Genomic DNA, 11,346 nt, shown 5'->3' with positions numbered 1-11,346 from the left:
GCAAAACAACCTAACTAATTAGAATTCAAGAACTAATGTAACAAACTATGATTAACTAACTGAACTAAAACACAAGAATCTAAACTAACCAAAAATCAAGAATTGACTAAACTACTATTAACAAATAACTACTTAGTAAAAAAGAAACAAGCTAACGATTTAACTAATTTAAAACAAAAGGATGTTAACTAGTCAGTGACTCACTAACCCAATTTAACAAGCAAATTCAAGTGACTAATTAAAAACATGGAATTGAGCTAAGCCTATTCTAGTTAATTAATTAAACTAACAATAAGTATCTAACCGACTGGTATGCATTTACTAACTATGTAATCTCCCTAAGCTAATAAATTCTGTAACTAAGATTTAAAACACTAACTCACAACTATGAATCATGCAAGCAAAAAGAACCAAACTCATTTTTAACAACTAAAACTAATTATGCAGATCAATGAAAGACTAGCTAACTAACTAAAATTAACACAAATAGCAACCTAGCTATGTTGTACGGAATACACTACTTAACTAAGCACTAATCTGAAAATATAAAACTGATAAAATTTAAAACAATCAGCTAACACATGGATCAATGAGAAACTAGATAACTTAATTAAAATACCCAACATTAAACTATAGGGCTACAACTGAAACAAAATGACACCCTATGCTTCGACTTTACAAGAAAATGTTATCCTATTCTGATCTAACTAATGAATTAGTGACTTCTGGAATTACACAGGATGCCTATCTACTAACATTAACAACCTAACAACTTGGTCAACTAATAAAAGACGTGCTTCTAAAAAAAATCACACAGCCAATAGAAACGTGAACCAAAAAAATGGTTGAACAAAAAGAAAGAACATGCTGAAACTGAATACTCTAGGCTATGTATGCAATGAACTAATCTAATTACAAAAACATTTGGACCTGACGTCAATTAAAAATGCAATTAAAAATGACATTCAACTATCTAATCGGCTAGGAGGGTTTATATAAAAAATACTATTTAATCTAAAACAAGCAAGCATATTCTAATCTAAGCATGAAGAAACTAACTTCTGGAAGTCAATAAGGATTTAATCTGACTAATAAAAATAATAGATAAAACTATCTATGCGATTGAGAAAAAAAGTAAAATGACTAGTCTATAGATTGATCGATTTCTAATCTACTGAATAAAAAAAAATGAAAGTAAATACAAACTATTATTTAACTGATAGAATAAAACAAACTAACTTTAAACTATGCTACTATAAAAGAAACTCTAATTAAATACGAGAAATTCTATCGGCTAAACTGTCAAAACAAAATATATTTTGTTGTTCTTTTTATTTTTCAGATACAATAAAGCTAAACTAAACAATATTAAATATGAAGATGATGTGATAATCTATGAAACTATATGTGATGCAATGTGGTATGCTATGCAAAACCTAAATCTACGATGAAAAAGAGAGAGGAAGAAATGGCATGCCACGGATCACCTCCGACGGACTCGTTGAGAGGAGAAAGTGGTTGATCCATGCTGCATACACGCCCCTCAATGAAGAAGGTAAGAAAAGCCGATGAAGACGGGGTTTAGAGGATCGATGAAATAAAGAATAAGAAGAAGGAGAAATAGAAGGAAAAAAGAAATCGGCCAAGAATGAAGAAGAAGAAGGGAAAAGGGAAGATAGAGGCAAAAGGCAAGGGAGGCAGGAGGGCTGCTGAAAAAAAAAACGATTTTCAACCCTCTTAATCCTATTTATAAGCCTAATTTGGTTAAAATCTAAAATTTCTAAAAAGGTCCGATGATTTTTTACTAATTTTCACAAAGGTCCTTCTTCAGAAACATGTTTTTCAAAATGTTTTTTCTTTTCTAAAACTAATTAACAATAATTAAGTAAGTCTTAATCTAACTAAATTATAAATTAGAAAATTTCTAACTAATAAAAATATCAAAAAATGCATGGCCGAATCGAAAAATGTGATTTTTCTGAAAATTAAATTTCGAAGCATATTTTCAAAAACAATGATAAAGATGGGTTTTTAATGTGATTTTATCATGGATCATGCATAAATAAAGATGAACAAAATGTGAATATGTATGCATGATCAGTTAGCCATTGAAAAGATTTCTAATTATTAAATTTTTTATTACGCAACTTGCCTTATTAATTGAGATGTCCCTATTTTAATGATTTTAATTGTTCTTCATTGTATGAGAATCCATTAAACAATAACTTATTCAATCATGTCTCATTAATATAAAAACGAAAACCAATTTTACTGCACAATAAACTTTTGAAAAGAAGAAACCATTGTACGAGAAGGTCTCTTTGATTGAAACATTCTTTTTTTAACTTTCTTTTATTAGAGTTAAAACCATATAACATATACAACTTGTCAATTATTCGACTTTTCAATTGTCTTTTGTACATCATTTGAATCTGGCATTAATTGTCTCATGTTATCTGTGTCTTGGTTGTCTCATATCATTCTTGAGTCATCCTCATCTGACATGGTAGCGTCATCATCATCATCTAATTCTCTGTTATCTATGTGATTGTTGTTACTACTAATTGATTATTCGAATGCATAAAGTAAATCAAATGTCATTATATTTATCTTTTTGTTTGCTTCTATGCATGTATCATTCATGCATTTCAAACTTTCAATATTAACCATAAAAATAACACCTTTATCATCATACCATCATCTCAAGCATAAATTACAATATTCAACAATGTGTACCTAGTTTTGTCTTCTGCTCTGCAAGGTAGGATGTTATCTAAGTTATTTCGGTGAAGATCAATATCACTGGTTTACTGACGTAGCTTCCTATCCTCTACAAACATCCTCTGATCATGTATAACATTAATTGTTAATGCAAGTTTTGTATTGCATGCACGTACAATATCTATATCCCAAATTGGCTAAATGAACTACATTTCTTCTGTGCACATGTTAATAACATAAATATCGCCAACTGTTTGGGATAGTCAAATGTTTGCCTCCGCACTGGGCTTAATAGATAGTGTATGAGATAGATGCACATTCTCCACAAGATTTTTATCATTCTCATAATTGCTTCTTTAGTGAATATTTTTTTTTTATCAATTGCTTATTGTACCTCACTTTCAACTACTACTTGTCTACCTTTACAAGCAACTAACATCATTACTATATAACATCGAGTCTACATTATCATCATCTAAAACATTTATCTATAATTGTCGGCTATCTATGTTTGGAGAATAATTATAATGGCGACTTAATAACTCTTCTGCATATCTAATTTTAAGAGACATCAAAGTCATAAATTTCTTAAAGTTACTATTTTTTATACCATTATAGATCTCCAATGAGAGAAATCAATGAAATGATAACATACTTTAACCATTTTTGAGGTGATAATTAACTGCTTATATCAATTATAAAATATATTATTAATTTAATAAAAATAACATGTGAAAAAATGTCATTTATATACCCTTTATACATGCAATTAACACAACTACCTACAACAACTACTCTAAAAACTAATTATCTACAATAACCCCATTACCTCTATTAAATATTTTTGCACAATCAACCCCAACCTTATTACACTAATTGAATGATTGTGCACAATTAAACATAAATACGGAAACAAGTTATATAAAACCATCAAATATTAAATAAAAGACAAGCGAACAAATATAAATCAAGTACAACACCAACAAATACATATATCTATGAAAAACCTTAAATATAGTCAAACCTAAACAAAAAATCTAGTGTCAAATATTAAATAAAACACAAGCAAATATATAATTCATTCAGGCTAACATCCAAACACAAATACTACAGGGCTATTATATATATACAAAAAAAACTTAAGAATGTAACAAAACAATATATATGGATCTCAACTTTTGACCTAACCGGAAGACAAGAAAGTTGACAGAAAGGATGTCACAATCTCGCCAAAATGTTGCAATATGAATCTTATAAGAATTTCCACAAATGGGAGAGAAAAAAGGATTAGGGTTCTAACCAAAAACAAAAAAATGACAATGCCTTTATATATGAATAAAAAAACATGCAAAGATAAGAACATTTGTAAAATGATATTGAGAATGATTTGCGAAGTTCGTATTGTATTTGCGGGCACACATCAACAAATATAGTTAAAGGAGGTTTGCACATTTTTGGGACATTCACAAACATGATTTGTGAAGCTCTCACTATATTTGCAGACGTACGTCGAGAAATATAGTTAAAAGAGGTCTCCACAATTTGGAAACATTTACAAAAATATTGTAAAAAGATCATGTTGTATTTGCAAACATACTTCATGAAATTTAGTTAAAGGAGGTTCACACATTTGGAGATATTTTGCAAATGTCGTACTATATTTGCGAACATACATCAAGAGTATATAGTTAAAGGAGTTTTGCAAAGTGTGGATGACATTCACAAAATTGATTTGCGATGATCATGCCATATTTGCGAAAGAGAACAAATATCCTAAAAAGTCAAGAAACAAAGATTTTGGTTATGTGGGGGATTTCAGCAAATTGGTAGGCATTTCAAAAGCTTACCATTTTAGAAGGAGATTACGGACATTTTTCAAAATTTTGTTGCGTGTCATAAGCCATAAATAATGAAGAAAATAACAGAATTGCAATTAATGAAACATATGATATGCAATAAATAATTGAATATGGATTAAGGAACATCGTACCTTAATTATATGATTCCTTATGGTTCATTCAAACAAAAATTATCCCCCATAATCTGATTAGCAAAAGCACGTTGACTGTAGAATCTATTTTCTTTTTGAGTAAAAAAAAACTAAGGTGATTTTTTTTTTTGGAATGAAAGGTTGACTATAGTAATCGGCACAATTGATTATCTAACCAGTTTTTCCCTGAAAATTATAAAAAGGAAAGTAAAATAACATTGCAATGTGATTGCCCTTATCGAGATGCAAGCTTGGCCAAGCTTTTCTCATCCAAATCAAATATGACTAAATTAGAATATCACAATTACCAGACAAATCTGAATCTTAATTTTGAACCACATTGTACTTCCAACGAATTACTAAGAAAGCGATTCTATTGCCATCAACCTCTATGGTTTTGATGGGAGGCTTTCTTGGCTAAACTTCATCCTCATAATCATCCATTCTATTCTGTGAAGCCTTCTTCACAGGAACCTTGACCCACAACTAATATAATGTACACAAGACCAACATAATTCTAATACTAATACTAAATATCTAACCCTAAATCCGAAAAGGATGGATTGCCCCCTCCTCCTCGTGCCACTCTGCAGTTGTTGTATTGCCTCGCCCCCTCCTCGTGCAGCTCTGCCGCTCTCATCACGGTTTGCCTCCTCTGCCTTGCCACTCCTCTTTGTATCGTTTTACAACCGTATTGCCTCCCCCATCATGGATTGCCTCCTTCACCTCGCCCCCTCCTCGTTCCGCTCCGCAGCCTCTGTATTGCCTCTCTCATCACAGATTACCTCCTCCTTGTGCTGCTTCGTTGTATTGTCTCCCCATCACAGATTGTCTCCTCCATCAAAAGTTCTTCATCGAGGATAACTTGCTTCTTCAAGTGAAAACTTAAACTTTTAGTTTTCTTCATGCAAGTTTTCTAATCATCTTTTCTTTTGAATATATTATTTCATTTTTTTTGTATGGGTCATTAATGACTTTTAATATCTAATTTTATTCAGTGCCTTGCTTCTTCCACCAAAAGTTTTCCGTTTAAAATTTGCTTCTAGAGGTGAAAACTTAAACTTTCATTTCCTTAAACGATTGGTACATGCAAGTCTTATGCTCTTTTACCATCTTTTCTTTTGAAGGTATTGTTTCATTTTTTTTGTATGGGTAAATTCAATGACTTTCAATGTCTAATTTTATTCCATGCCCATCATTTTGATTTTGTTGACTATCTTTTGCTTAATTGTATATTGAATTTGCTGCATATGTGGTAAAAATTTGATTCAACATAATGATTTAAACTTTTCGTTTTGGTGATGTGAGAGTACTCATCATTCATGAGCGGATATAATGATAGCACCTTTTCTTTTAGACCATAAAGCATTTGTAAGGATGCAAAAGTATGTATGCAAAGATACCATATATATATATATATATATATATATATATATATATATATATATATATATATATATATATATATATATATATATACCATTGAGATTCGATCATGCAACAACCTCGAGAGGGTTGTGTATGTTCGCCCCCGATGATTTACTGAATCCCACGTCTGTGTTCGGGGCTTTGAATGAGCACCACGTATACAAGCACATGGGGCTCGTATTCCCGTGTATGTTGACATAACTTTGCATCGGACACTGGTGTTGTTGCAAAGACTTAAGTTCCCTTTCTTGCTATTCTTCTCATAAAGTGATGGTTTGAGAAAATAACAAAAATGCCCTTCATTCAAAAAAGAAAAAACAAACAGTTCAAAAAAAGGACAAACATGTCCTCCATCCAGAAAGTCGAGGATGATGTTGACTCTTCAAAGTCTTCTTCTTTTTCTGTTCAAAAAAAGGACAAACATGTCTTCTTCTTCTTTCTCCGTAAAACACTGTAAAACCCTCTCTCTCTCTCTAGAGAAGAAATCAAGGGAAACAAAGAGTTCTTCCTGGAGAAGGCCATGAACAACAACCCTCTCTCTCTCTCTCTACTTCTGTGCACATCCAACAGACGATCCTACATTGCTCCATCGTCATCGTCTTCTTCTTCCTTCTTCGTAAAACACTGTAAAACCCTTTCTCTCTCTAGAGAAGAAATCAAGGGAGGTAAAGGGTTCCTCCTGGAGAAGGCCATGAACACCAACCCTCTCACTCTCTCTCCCTTCTCTCTCTACTTATGTGCCTGATTTAGAGTTTTTGCCCTTACAGAAGGGGGGTCCGGGGGTTCATCCCAGCGTGGGTAGCATCATTCAACTAAATGAGTTGTAGATCCAGATTCAGAGTTTTTACCTTTATAGGAGAGGGGTCTGGGGGCTCCTCCCAACGTGGGTTGCATCATTCAACTTGAAGAGTTGTGGAGTCTGATTCAAAGTTTTTACCCATTCATATTTTAAGGCATTAGATCTCATGTTTGAACATCCACGCATGTGCAGTTTGCTTTTATCATGTTCAGTTGCTTTCTAGATTATACTTTGAATTTTTGTGCATTTTAGATCTATCAATTTGTATGTAACTAGAGCTTATTTTAATTTTAAATTTTTACTGCAACTTCATGCATATGTCTTCATGCTCTCCACCAAAAATCAGATCATTCTGAGTTTTTTTGACCCACTTTAAAAATCGAGATTCAAAACCTCTTATTTTGCACCATCAGGATTTTAGCAGAATCAGGACCAACTTGCGGAAGTGATTTCTCCCTAACTAGAGATGATCTTTCCGATCCGTAAAAAGGGTTGTTTTCTAAATTGAATCTAGTTTGCTCATACCAAATATTAGTGATTTCTATGTTGTTTTCGTACCAGTTTCGGGTCAAAAACCATAACCCTGTCACCCTGTGTCATTTTAACAGCTCAGATTTTGATCCATTTTGTTTGAATTTTATTTTCCTAATGGAAGATCATTTTTCAATACTGTAAAATGGGTTCTCTTCGTTTATGTGTCTAGTTCATCTCTGTAAATTTTCAGAATTTTTCATGGTCAATTAATATTTTATTTTGATTAAATACCAGATCCTTGTATCCAGATTTTATAAATGTTCTGATTTTGGCCCCCATATCATGACTGTTGTAGCACTTCTTCAACAAATCGTTATTTGATTGACAATATTCTTCAGCAAATTATTGTTATAATTTTTTTGAGTCTCTAATGAGTCTCTACTATGATTTGTAGTATTTTTGGGTCTCCAACGAGCCCCACAATGATTTATAGTGTTGTTCGATCTTTTAACTATGATTTATAGTGCTTTGGGGTCTCCAACGAGCCCCACAACGTTTTGTAGTATTTTTCGATCTTTTAACTATGATTTATAGTGTTTTTGGGTCTCTAACGAGACCCACAACGATTTATAGTGTTGTTGGATCTCGCTATAGCGATTTGTAGTGTTTCTCGCTAAACACTACTGCGATTTGTGATACAAATCGCTATCCGAATCATGACCAACTTGTCAGGGTCATATCTCCCTAACCAAAGATCGGATTTCAAATCCGTAAAAAGTGGTGTCTTCGTTATGAAGTCTAGTTTATTTCTGTAAATTTTCAGCGATTTCTATGGTCATTTGATACCCCATTTTGATCTAAAACCAGACCCCTGTCAGTCTACCTTATTTGAGTGACATAGGTTTTTATTTCATTTTGTAAGAGTCATATCTCCCCAACGGAAGATCATTTTTCAAATCAGTAAAAAGGGTTTTCTTCCTCTATGTGTCTAGTTTATATCTGGAAAGTTTTATAACTTTTTATGCTCATTTGATATTTCGAACATGTTAAAAACCGAGACATGTTATAAAATATTATAAAACTTAAAAAGTTTGAAACTTCCTCTATGTGTCTCGATTTTTAACAGATTTGAAATATCAAATGAGCATAAAAAGTTATAAAACTTTTCAGATATAAACTAAACACATAGAGGAAGAAAACCCTTTTTACGGATTTGGAAAATGATCTTCCGTTGGGGAGATATGACTCTTACAAAATGAAATAAAAACCTATGTCACTCAAATAAGACAGACTGATAGAGGTCTGGTTTTAGATCCAAATGAGGTATCAAATGACCATAGAAATCACTGAAAATTTACAGGAATAAACTAGACTTCATAACAAAGATACCACTTTTTACGGATTTGAAATCCGATCTTAGTTAGGGAGATATGGCCCTGACAAATTGGTCCTGATTCGGATAGCGATTTGTATCACAAATCGCTGTAGTGTTTAGCGATTTGTAGTGTTTCTCGCTAAACACTACAGCGATTTGTGATACAAATCGCTATCCGAGTCAGGACCAACTTGTCAGGGTCATATCTCCCTAACCAGAGATCGGATTTCAAATTCGTAAAAAGTGGTGTCTTCGTTATGAAGTCTAGTTTATTCTTGTAAATTTTCAGCGATTTCTATGGTCATTTGATACCCCATTTGGATCTAAAACCAGACCCCTATCAGTCTGCCTTATTTGAGTGACATAGGTTTTTATTTCATTTTGTAAGAGTCATATCTCCCCAACGGAAGATCATTTTTCAAATCCGTAAAAAGGGTTTTCTTCCTCTATGTGTCTAGTTTATATCTGGAAAGTTTTATAACTTTTTATGCCCATTTGATATTTCGAACCTGTTAAAAACCGAGACATATTATAAAATGTTATAAAACTTAAAAAGTTTGAAACTTCCTCTATGTGTCTTGATTTTTAATAGGTTTGAAATATCAAATGAGCATAAAAAGTTATAAAACTTTCCAGATATAAACTAAACACATAGAGAAAGAAAACCCTTTTTACGGATTTGGAAAATGATCTTCCGTTGGGGAGATATGACTCTTACAAAATGAAATAAAAACCTATGTCACTCAAATAAGACAGACTGATAGGGGTCTGGTTTTAAATCCAAATGAGGTATCAAATTACCATAGAAATCGCTGAAAATTTACAGCAATAAACTAGACTTCATAACGAAGACACCATATTTTACGGATTTGAAATCCGATCTCTGGTTAGGGAGATATGGCCCTGACAAATTGGTCCTGATTTGGATAGCGATTTGTATCACAAATCGCTGTAGTGTTTAGCGATTTGTAGTGTTTCTCGCTAAACACTACAGCGATTTGTGATACAAATCGCTATCCGAATCAGGACCAACTTGTCAGGGTCATATCTCCCTAACCAGAGATCGGATTTCAAATCCGTAAAAAGTGGTGTCTTTGTTATGAAGTCTAGTTTCTTCCTGTAAATTTTCAGAGATTTCTATGGTCATTTGATACCCCATTTGGATCTAAAACCAGATCCCTATCAGTCTACCTTATTTGAGTGACATAGGTTTTTATTTCATTTTGTAAGAGTCATATCTCCTCAACGGAAGATCATTTTTCAAATCCGTAAAAAGGGTTTTCTTCCTCTATGTGTCTAGTTTATATCTGGAAAGTTTTATAACTTTTTATGCCCATTTGATATTTCGAACCTGTTAAAAACCGAGACATATTATAAAATGTTATAAAACTTAAAAAGTTTGAAACTTCCTCTATGTGTCTTGATTTTTAATAGGTTTGAAATATCAAATGAGCATAAAAAGTTATAAAACTTTCCAGATATAAACTAAACACATAGAGAAAGAAAACCCTTTTTACGGATTTGGAAAATGATCTTCCGTTGGGGAGATATGACTCTTACAAAATGAAATAAAAACCTATGTCACTCAAATAAGACAGACTGATAGGGGTCTGGTTTTAGATCCAAATGAGGTATCAAATGACCATAGAAATCGTTGAAAATTTACAGCTATAAACTAGACTTCATAACGAAGATACCACTTTTTACGGATTTGAAATCCGATCTCTGGTTAGGGAGATATGGTCCTGACAAATTGGTCCTGATTCGGATAGCAATTTGTATCACAAATCGCTGTAGTGTTTAGCGATTTGTAGTGTTTGTCACTAAACACTACAGCGATTTGTGATACAAATCGCTATCCGAATCAGGATCAACTTGTCAGAGTCATATCTCCCTAACCAGAGATCGGATTTCAAATCCGTAAAAAGTGGTGTCTTTGTTATGAAGTCTAGTTTATTCTTGTAAATTTTCAGTGATTTCTATGGTCATTTAATTCCTCATTTGAATCTAAAACCAGACCCCTATCAGTCTGTCTTATTTGAGTGACATAGGTTTTTATTTCATTTTGTAAGAGTCATATCTCCCCAACGGAAGATCATTTTCCAAATCCGTAAAAAGGGTTTTCTTCCTCTATGTGTTTAGTTTATATCTAGAAAGTTTTATAACTTTTTGTGCTTATTTGATATTTCAAACCTGTTAAAAATTGAGACACATAGAGGAAGTTTCAAACTTTTTAAGTTTTATTACATTTTATAACATGTCTCGGTTTTTAACAGATTCGAAATATAAAATGAGCATAAAAAGTTATAAAACTTTCCAGATATAAACTAGACACATAGAGGAATAAAACCCTTTTTACGGATTTGAAAAATGATCTTCCGTTGGGGAGATATGACTCTTACAAAATGAAATAAAAACCTATGTCACTCAAATAAGGCAGACTGATAGGGGTCTGGTTTTAGATCCAAATGGGGTATCAAATGACCATAGAAATCGCTAAAAATTTACAAGAATAAACTAGATTTCATAACGAAGACACCATATTTTACGGATTTGAAA

This window comes from Nuphar pumila, chromosome 3 (genome assembly GCF_984573655.1).
Source record: "Nuphar pumila chromosome 3, dmNupPumi1.hap1.1, whole genome shotgun sequence".
NCBI lineage: Eukaryota > Viridiplantae > Streptophyta > Magnoliopsida > Nymphaeales > Nymphaeaceae > Nuphar > Nuphar pumila.
The sequence above is the reverse complement of the archived record's forward strand: the minus strand, read 5'-3'. Positions refer to the sequence as shown.